This window comes from Pangasianodon hypophthalmus, chromosome 4 (genome assembly GCF_027358585.1).
Source record: "Pangasianodon hypophthalmus isolate fPanHyp1 chromosome 4, fPanHyp1.pri, whole genome shotgun sequence".
In the NCBI taxonomy this organism is placed as follows: Eukaryota; Metazoa; Chordata; class Actinopteri; order Siluriformes; family Pangasiidae; genus Pangasianodon; species Pangasianodon hypophthalmus.
Window position 1 is genome coordinate 25,906,764 of NC_069713.1, and position 10,316 is coordinate 25,917,079.

The window sequence follows — 10,316 nt, forward strand, 5'->3', positions numbered from 1 at the left end:
GCAATAATCATCTTCAGAGAGATGGAAGCCACTTGATTGGTTATAAGTTTCATAGTGCCAAAAGCAAAAAGGCATAACTTACTTGGATGGGAATTGGCTAATCATATCCCTCCATCTTCTCTTACTTCATCAGAAAGAATGGGGCAAAACCTGGCAAAGTAATATGCTGTTTTCTTCTGCTTGTGCTGTAAAGTATAGCTATCGGGCACTTGTGCTGATCATGCTGCTACTAATGAACTGAAGAATAAAAAGAGTCAGATTAAAAAATGAAATGGACCTCTGAAGAAGATAGCAGATTTAAGAGTACAAATATCTTAAGGTTCCACATGCAAAGTATCCAAAATGAATGTGTACCAATGTAATGTCATACTTCACATGCTCGATAAGGCTGTTTGAGACAGAGGAATGTCTAGATTTATGTGGCTGATCACTTGCAGGTCCACTAATTTTGCAGGACAATAATGAATAAATATTTGCATTGCATGTGCTATACCTTCCAGGAAAAACGCTACTAAATTGGACCTGTTTGTCATCTTTTGTACCTTATGTATGCACAGCTAGGTCCAGAATTATTGGGAACTTTGGTAAAGGTGGGTAAAAAAAAAAAAAACTCTTTGTGGTACACATCATCCCGTATTTCTCATATCTCATATTAAATCTAACCTTTAAGTGAAGTTTCATTCTCATCAAAAAAAAAACTGGGCTTCAGGTCAGAGGACAAGGATAGTCATGTTAAAAGCTAGATTCTGTGGTCACTGAACCATTTTTGTATTGATGTATGGATGTATGTTTTGGATCAGTATCCTGGATGATCCATCCATGGTCCATGGGTAGCCTCTTGGCAGCCAGATTTTCATTTAAAATCCCCTGGTACTTCATGTAGTCCATGGTGCCATGTATCCTAACAAGGTTTCCACAGCCTTTTGGGGGGGAAAAAAAAATTTAGTGGTAAAACTGCCCCACTGCATTTTTCTGGTATGCCTTAAACCAAATTTATTTGCTATTTGGGTGGTGTTTGATTGTATATTTGGAGATTTACTGATCTCGAATGCTACTCTCTTCTGCAGACCACCCTGTGATCCCTGGGAAAATATTTGCCTGTCTAACCAACTCACTGTGCGTGGGAGCAAAATGCACTTGCATTCTATTCCAGGCAGGCTCATTACTGCTGTAGTTGTTTTAAACATCTTAATTTCTACCCTAACATTGGATATGGGCATTTTCAGGCCTGTGCTGTTGTTGGTGCCTGATTTATGAAGGTCAACACAGTTTTCAGTTTTCTGATTTCATTTGCTTATTTTCTTGGTAAATGACTAAGGGAATTTGGCCTCTGTTTTACCTCATATTTATCCCCCAGTCTAGCAGGAAGTCATGGATAACTGCTTAAGAGTTCCTTAACCTTTTTTTTAACTTTAATTAAGTTAAAATATAAATGGGAACAAGCTTGTCATAAATCCCCTCAGTGCATGGCACATTTCCCAGCACAATGTGCACTGCTTGGACTTTTATTGTGACTTTCTTTGTTTTCACTTCCTGGTCTCGTCTCCACCCGTTTCATCATTTCCGTATCTCCTTTTCAGTTTAGTCTCCTGATTAATCTTCTTATTTATACCCTTCTTTGTGTGTGTGTGTCTTTGTGAAGTCTTGTTCAGTTAATGTGTGTTTCTAAGCCTACTTGTCCTGTTTCCTGTCTCTCAGTTTTGACCTTATTTCTGTTTTCATTTCCATCATGGATTATCCCATTTTTGCATTGCCTGTCTGTGTTCTGACCATCCCTCCTGACTACGGCGGCGATTATTGGTTTTCCCATAATAAATGACAGTTTATGCACTTGCTTTCTGCCTCTTCATGCATGTTCCAATGCTTCAGTTACATTTTGATCAGAATTTAAGAACAAGAATCTGGGGTGCCAATAATTGTGACACACTTGGCTTTGCTAAAATAAATGAATACATTTTGTAAGGGAGATTAATCTAATTAAACACAAAGGCATAGAGTGCATAACTGTCATTACTAGCAAAATAATGGACATCCAGCATTTGTACCACTCCAGAAAAAGAAAGTACTATCTATCTGTGTTTGCCCATATACAACACTATAGTGAGCAAATCATCAGCAGTGGAGGTGGTAACCCTGTCACCATGTGTAATGGCTTCCATCTCAAGTTGTGTGAAGTGTGTAAAGGCCACCCGGTGCCCAGGAGCCAATTAAAATCCGGGGAAAATGCCCTGCTGCTTGACTCGATTGGTGTAGACCCCTCTTGATATCGGCTGCTCATCGCATTGAGTTAGCTCTGGGCCTTTGATCCCAGCCTCCAGTCAAATGAATCATTTCCCCTCGGCCCCTTGACCGCAGCTGGCAAGGAGGCTTCATGCAATGATGTGTAATACACCATCAGCGAGTGAAAATGGCAGCACATACCAGACATCACACTGTCACATCTGCACAGGAAAAGAGCTTAACATGGAACTCAGCCTCATTGAATTTACCTTCCGTGGCACAGACATGCTTCAGCAATTATAGCAACAAAGCAGAGGGAAAATATATTTTGTAGTATATTAACGAACAGCATGAACAGCAGGTATGATAACCATATAACTATATCACAGTTTTTGGTATTATGATCACACCTGCTTACAACTTCACATTGTTTAAAAAAGGGACATTAAATGTAGCAGAAGTGCAATTATTAACTTGTTAAGCGCATTATTAAGAGAATTGCTTGTCAGGTGAAGTATTTTAGAAGTATTTTCCTATTGCAAGACATTTGTTACACCTGAAAATAGCATTCATTTCTGACTTCTATCTGTACCCATATAAGTATTTAATGTTATATCTATTTAATGTTAGATTTATTTCTGTAACGTTATATAATTGTTATATAATTAACATTACTCAATTTTAGATTATTTGCTTAATGCACTGTACACTGTAGTCATATTTTTTCAAGAATACAGCACAGGTTTGGTCAGGTTTTGGATCAAACCAAATAGATGAAAAACTATATATATAGTAGCAGAGCCGATAAATGTATAAAAAGAAAAAAGGCATAGTTTATGAACTCTAGTTTTCTACATATGAGCCAGTGTTCTGTAGCAGATCCTCTGCTGAGGCTTATCTGATCACATGCATTTATGTAAATTATTCAGCTGAAGGAAGCTCATCAGACAAGAAATTAGATACAGCGCCAGGGACAACAGCCCAGAAAAGTGGAGTTTTTTCCACAGACTTTTTTTATTATTATTATTTTATTTACCCTTTCTAGTCTGATTAACAAACTGATGCCATGGCTTGTTTTTAAAAAGTATACATCTGAATGTGTACTGTATAAATCATTAATGGGTCCGCATTAAAAGCTTTTGTCATTCAGTCCTGGACTTTTATAAGCAAGGAGTTTGTTTGTTTATTTATTTATTTATTGATTGATTGATTGATTGATTGTTACCAATTTTAGTTGAATATTCCTGTTATAGCTAAAAGCCACACCCTTATAAATTATAAATATATGGTGATATGGAAAAATCCACTTTAATACATGTCAGTATGGTAATGAATATACTGAAATACATTCTCATGATGTATATGAAATATATATTTTAAAGACAGTATATTGTAATATATGTAATACTGTGTGTGCTACTGTAGTACGGATGATGCAGGGTCAGACTCACTGTGCTACTGCCTGCTCTATCAGTTGGTTATGACTGGGGAGTGGATGATGTTGCAGTAGTCTCAGATGGGTTTGAAATTTTGTAAAGGGTTCAGTCAGCATGTTGCACTGCCTTTTACGCTGCATTCCTCATATGGCCTTTTATTATTAACTTGACTAAAATGCTAGCCTTAACCCCAAGGTCAAATCCTTCATGATTACTCAAAATATTGCCCCCTTGAGATGTGTAGAGTGGTGTAGCATGTCTGTATGAAGAACACTTAAAGCTATGATTTATGTTAATTGTCAGTGAAAATTATACAACACTTCATTTCAGTAACTGGAAGGCTATACACAAATAGAAAGTGTCCAATAGATACATGCTGATATTTGTTTTTTCTTTTTTCCTCAGGTTTAGTCGATCGTCCTCAAATGTAGATTTATACAACAATATGTATGCATACAATTATAAATTAAAATGCAATAACTGCATGCATCTCATATGCATAGCAGTATACAGCCTATCTAATACTTATTTTATCTAATATATATGATTAATGTATTTTTCAATTTAAATGAATGTGCAAATTATAGGAAGTCTGTTATCAGTCTGCTGTATATGAAAAGTGGAATTATTTAGTTTATATAAAATGTAGATTTATTAACAACATATTACACAATATATTTCACACTTTTTAATTAGTTTTTTGGTTTTATTTCTGATCAAATGATCAAACTGTTTTTGGTGATCAATATTAGAGTTTATTATATTGTGAATATAATTATTTCTTTATTAATTTGATAAGAGCCGATTTTCCACAAAGGTCGTGGCTTATGACTAAGGTTCTGGCAGATTCAAGAATTAAGAGGTATGACAGTTTATGAATTATGACATCTATATGAACTGCATTCAGTCATTTCTCTCATAAATAATAAAGCTGGAATGCAGGGGTTAAGAGTGAGATCAGCTGAGCTGGGCTAGAATTACTCCTCGTCAAGTACATCAGCTGAAGAGAGTACTTAATTGATGTGTATTTTTATTGTAGTGCGTTTATTCAGGTTTGGACAGGGAATTATTCAATCCATTTGAATTAACTGTTCCCTCTATTAAGTGAACAGGAATCCCCCCTTGAAATTAGATTGTAGGCTACTCAAGCTTATCTAATGAATGGCTTAATACACTATACGATAACCAACACGAAGCCTTTAATTTAATCTTCCTGTTCAGTAATTTGGCTCTCGCTTGGTAGACAAACAGCTCATGCTAATTGATCTTAATTTATTTCCTTTTTCTAGAGTAAGTGGAAGTGGCCCTTATGAAAAGAAAAATTCTATTAGACATGTGCAGCCATTAATGACCCTTTGCACACCTACTGGGGACTAATTAAATGAGCTTCCCAAGGAAAGTATCATTTACTTCCAAAGAAAAAGTCAAAAGTTTACTTTGAAATTAACAGGAACATTATTTAAATGTTATTTTATGCTGTACTTTTGGATGTGGAATTTATTCTCAAAGCACAGTCCTTTTTTCCCCTTTATTCTGCTTTGGGTGTCTTGTTTTGTCATTCATCTGCTTCGACAGACATTAGAACAGATTATTTCTACCCCACTGGCTTTTTTTTGTTTTTTAACCTCAATGATAATACATTTGTACATATTTTCCATAACTGTGGAAGTGCCATCAACACACACACACACACACACACACACACACACACTGGCCATGGCTCACTAAAGTAAGTTCGGAGCAGCTCACATTGACAAGCTGCCCAAGGCTTGAGGTTTATTTAATTAAGCATGCAAATGGTCAAACAAATCCTTTCTTTGAACAATAGCTACAAAGCAATAGCATTGAGCAAGACTCAGAGAATAAAATCTTTGTATTTAGATGATTTTGAACAGCCTATACAATGGAATGTGCAGAATGTGCAGAATTCACCCAAGGACTCTATGTGTATGTGACCATTCATATCTCTGTCATTTTGTGTGTATTTAGTTAGGGTTGTGCACTTAGCGTGTGTATGTATGTCACAAATTGCAGACTACAGTTCCTATAATCCTCAGCCCTCAACCTTGTCATTCACAAAGTCACACAGCCCTGGCTTGGTACAACGCATTCCTGTTAGATTTTTTTTTTTTTTGGTTCTTGAATTGGCAACAACAGCACACCATGATGACGTACACCATGACAATCTCACGTGAGCAAGGCAGAAGCAGTTTTCAGAGCTAGGTGCTGCAGTTGCTCCCCAACGTCTGGATGAGCTCAGCTCATCATATCTCATGTCATGTTTATCCAAATAAAATGAATAAATAAGACAGATCAGGTGTATTGAGAATTAAAAATAATAGGAATCTCTTCATATAGACACACATTGTATTAAAAACATCATGAAACATCACATTAAAATGTAAAAAGTTTTTCAGGTTAACTTTATGTGCCAAGCGTATGCCTCGTTGGTCACAATATATTAAACTATTTTTATGTTGATTATTTTTTCTATTTCACTTATTTCTTACTTAACCCAAATGCAGATTTTATATTTATTATTCATGAGCTGGTTGTGGTAAGAACTAATACATGTGTAATATCTGGCTCATGCTTGCAGCCAGTGGCAGCATGCAACATTAAAAAAAAAAAGTAAAGAAAAAAAAAAGGTCAGCTGAGGATCATGGGAATTGCAGTTTGCAGTGATGGTGCTGTTATGAGTTTTTGGCCCTTTACCCTGTAATTAATTTTCCAAACAGTGCAAATGTGGAATAATAATAATATTTTTTTCATATACCATTTTAATAGCACACACCATTCTACACGCCCTGTGCTTATTCTCCATAATCATATTGTTTCTTATTTCTGTGCATGCAGTCCAGTGCAAGACCTCTGGCCACATTCATGGTTCAATAAACTCCTGTTTTCTGCTGTTAGAGTCAATTTAATGACCTGAATGCTGTGGCTCAAAGCAATGATGTTTTCTACCTGGCATAGTTTTGCATAGCTGAATTTATAAAAATGCTATAATTTTATTAAGCAATAGTCCTGGGTCCTTCCATTTCTTCCCTCTAAATGGGAGTGTGTAGTATTGCATATTTGCATATTTCACATATTATCCACCAGTAAACAGGTAAAAATACTAAATGATTTTATTTGCAGTGGGTCCTTCCAGAAATTGTGTTTCCATCTCTGCTGGGATCTACTGGATATGATCAACATTTCACTCAAATCTTCACAGAGCAATACCTGGACACCCACATGACATACACACCACCAGCAGCAGCATGCCCTCAGGTGCAGGAAACACTGTCCTGTATTCTTCCATGCACTTCTGCATTCACTTTCATACAGTATTGAATCACAGAGCTGAATCTCATTAAAGTGTGCCAGGAGTTCCCAGCACAAATGTGAGAATATGCAGCATATCATCTTACGTGGACTGAATCTCCTCTGGCAATAGTGTTGGAAATCAATTGCACATTTGGATGGCAAATAGAGCTCTCCGTAGAGCTCTCTGATATCCAGATCAATACGTGAAACAGATAATCATTTGGCCATGTTTAGCCACCTTATCCGGGAAGCTGTTCTTATCGTTTTTCATGTAGGCTTGCTGTGGTATATGGGCTCTGTAAAAGGGCTGGGAATAATAATGCACTGCTGCTGCACGGTAATGCACGTGCCACCATTTGTCCCATGCTCCCTCTGTAGGCTAAAGAAAGAAGTGCAAAAAAATTGGCAAGTATCTCTCTGAATAAAACTGTGATAGGTGTACTCATTTGGTCTAGGTCTAAACAATTTATCCATGAGGATTTGAAAAGTAACCTTGATCCTAGATCAGGCTCCCTTTCCACATCTAGTTAAATACATTAGACAAACTGTTTTACAAACTATCTGCCTGCAGAGATTTGATTATTATTTGACCATGAAGAGAAAGCCTGATGTGGCAGGTTCTGAAGCCATGGCAAACGCCATTTCACCAAGTAGCTGCTTTCTAAAATGAATCACATTGAAATCTATGGTTTAATCGCAGCAAGAAAGAGCAAAAGAGAGAACAGTGAGCAGCTTATGCAATCCCACACCGGATTAAATAATAAGCAAGCCGCTTTATTTTTCAGAGAAGATAAAAGAGCTTTAAACACCCACTCCTCTTTCGATTGAAATGTCAATCTGTTCCTTGTCTGTCTCAGCCAGAACTGAGTAAAGAAGATTAATATACATGTGTGATCCTACAGAGTGCTTGGTTTAACCCCTCCTATGGTGCTGCGATGCCCGTGGCCCCTGATGAATGAAGGAAAAACCAAGGGGAGAGAAGAAGAGAGAAGAGACACATCCACACATTGCTTATTCTCTCCTTCCTGGCAATGCCTGGGCTTTTGGCCAAGCCTCACAACAAGGATGTTTTACTCTGAGAGCTGAAGGATCTGTGAGGCAGCTTTGCATTGCCTGTGCTCAAGTGCCCTCGTCTATATAGCCTCCAAAATAAAAACATGACGGAAAAAATGTTTAGAAAGCCAAGCCAGAGGCTCTCCTTGTGTTGAGAGCAATCCTCATAGCAAGGAGAATTACTCCTCAGAGGCGAGGTCTCGATTTAGCCTGAGGATGCCTTAGTGGTTGAAACCAAATCTATCTTAATAAGACGCTGGCAAAAAAAAAAATGCCCCCTAGACCGCTGATACGCCAGTCATGAAAAGTGATTAGACAAGCCTCTGTGTTCGCAACATAAACGCATCTTGTCACACCACGGTACAAATTACGATTAGCAGATCATAATTAAACTCTGTATGAACTGTGGCTGGCTGACCCACAAGTGCTCCAAGGGGGCACAAAGAGTGAAGGAGAATACCTCTGCAACCTTGTGAGGGTGGTGGGTTGGAAATGCACATACACATTACTGTCACTAACATCTCAACAGCTAAAAACAAATGAATCACCACATCCTAATAACCACAATCTGATTTTAAACAACTGTGATGGATCTTTTAGCAATGCACCTGAACAGCTATCCCTTCACTATATATTACAGGAGCAAACAGCAGAGAAGAGCAGACAAGGCAAGACAGCAGCAAGCAAAAACGTAAACATGTCGCAAACTTTAATCAGCTCCTGAAGATACTACTTACATAGAGCTGAATCACACACAATGCATGTGCTGGATATAAACTATACCAAGGGCACTTAATCCTTTACCGAGCTACATTCATGTTTAAATCTGACACCTTCGCCTAATCAAGTGCACTCGTTAGGATGCACCGATTTGTTTAATCAGATGTGTTTAGGGTTGAGATCCAAGATCTAGGTCAGCGGTCACCAACTCAGCTTCAGGAGATCCTCCCTCCTGCTGATAAATGGACAGATGGCCTGAGATAGCCAAGATCTCCAGCCTTGACTTCCTAATCCTACACACTAAGATCTTTTAGATATACTAATTAGCTGAATCAGATATACAAGAATGGGAATTTGGGTGGGTGTTGAGATCTAGGGCAGGAATGCCTAACCCCATTATTGGAGATTTATCACCCTGTAGAGTTCGTTTGCAGATGTATAGTGACTAATATAATGTGAAATGGAACAAATAATTTTTTTGGTGGAAGATAAACCCAGCCAAGGATTTACATCCATAATTTATACCACACTAAAGGCTACCAGCAATCATCAGGCAGGTTCCTAGAGAGTTCGGACCCTAATCCATTTTACCTGATCCAGCTAATCATGAAGACTGAGTATCTGGAGCAGTGAGTTGGATTGTGGTAATAAACTCTGGAAGAAGGTTGTTGCTCACTGATCTAGAGCATCCATGTTTAGAAGAAGCATGCATACCCAAACTGCACTCCTGGCTCTGGTCTGCGCCTTTTCCTTCAGCTTGGAATGGCAGGTGGAGATCTTGTCCCACTCCTGGAGTAAGTAGGCGAGTTTACTGGGATGAATGCTGTCTTCTTCAGCAGCTCGTCATCAGCATCCTCTGCGGGCTGAGAGAAAGGTCAGCTGAAGAAAAGGTAATCCGGTCATGATCACACATGCTCTGCTCCTCGGATTGCGCAATAACGAGACGCGGTCCTTAAACCCGTCAAGCTCACGTGCAGTTCCACAGGACGCTTTAATGAGGCGCTGTTTACTTGCAATCGTTAAAGTTTTCCTTAGAAGTGCAGGTGAGAGCGCCAAGATCGCACGCGGGGGGAAAAAACATCCGCACGAGAGCAGGCGGAAAAAATACTAAATCCACAGGGAGCTTGACTCTCCTCAGCGCGCGTCCATTCCCCACCTCTCAGAGAGCTGCCTCCTGCTGAGGAAAAGCCCTGACCTCCTCATGCCTCAGTCTGTGTCACACCGGAGAGAGGAAGAGGCTCAGCGCTTCCGGCGCGTCAATCCTTCAGACTGAACAGAAACCTTACACAAGCAGCGCACAGTCCAGCCGCGCTCGAGCTCCACAGGCGCGCGCAGCTCCGCCAGCAAAGCGGGAAAGCAGCTCTTTCTTTTCAAAGCGCTCCGTGCGAGCCTGAGATGAGGCCCCGCCCACTGCGCTGTGATTGGTCGAGCAGCATGATGGGTGGGTTCATACGCAGAGAGGGAGAGAGAGCGCAGAGCACAGAGTTTAGCGCTGAAGGCAAAGCTGCCTAATGAAAGTGAGAAACAGCTTTCTCCCAAACGCTTTAGTCAAATTTTTGTAGGCTGCAAATGTGC

At 39.1% G+C, this 10,316-nt stretch overlaps 1 protein-coding gene across 1 annotated transcript in view; it reads right to left on the reverse strand.

The window, feature by feature from the left end:
* The window catches only part of brinp2 (bone morphogenetic protein/retinoic acid inducible neural-specific 2), a 116,783-nt gene extending 106,669 nt beyond the window's left edge, over positions 1-10,114 (reverse strand). Inside the window, exon 1 of the mRNA XM_026937242.3 lies at positions 9,456-10,114. The gene's annotated coding sequence lies outside the window, so the exon portion shown is untranslated. The remainder of the gene's footprint in view (positions 1-9,455) is intronic.
* Positions 10,115-10,316: the final 202 nt, after the last annotated feature.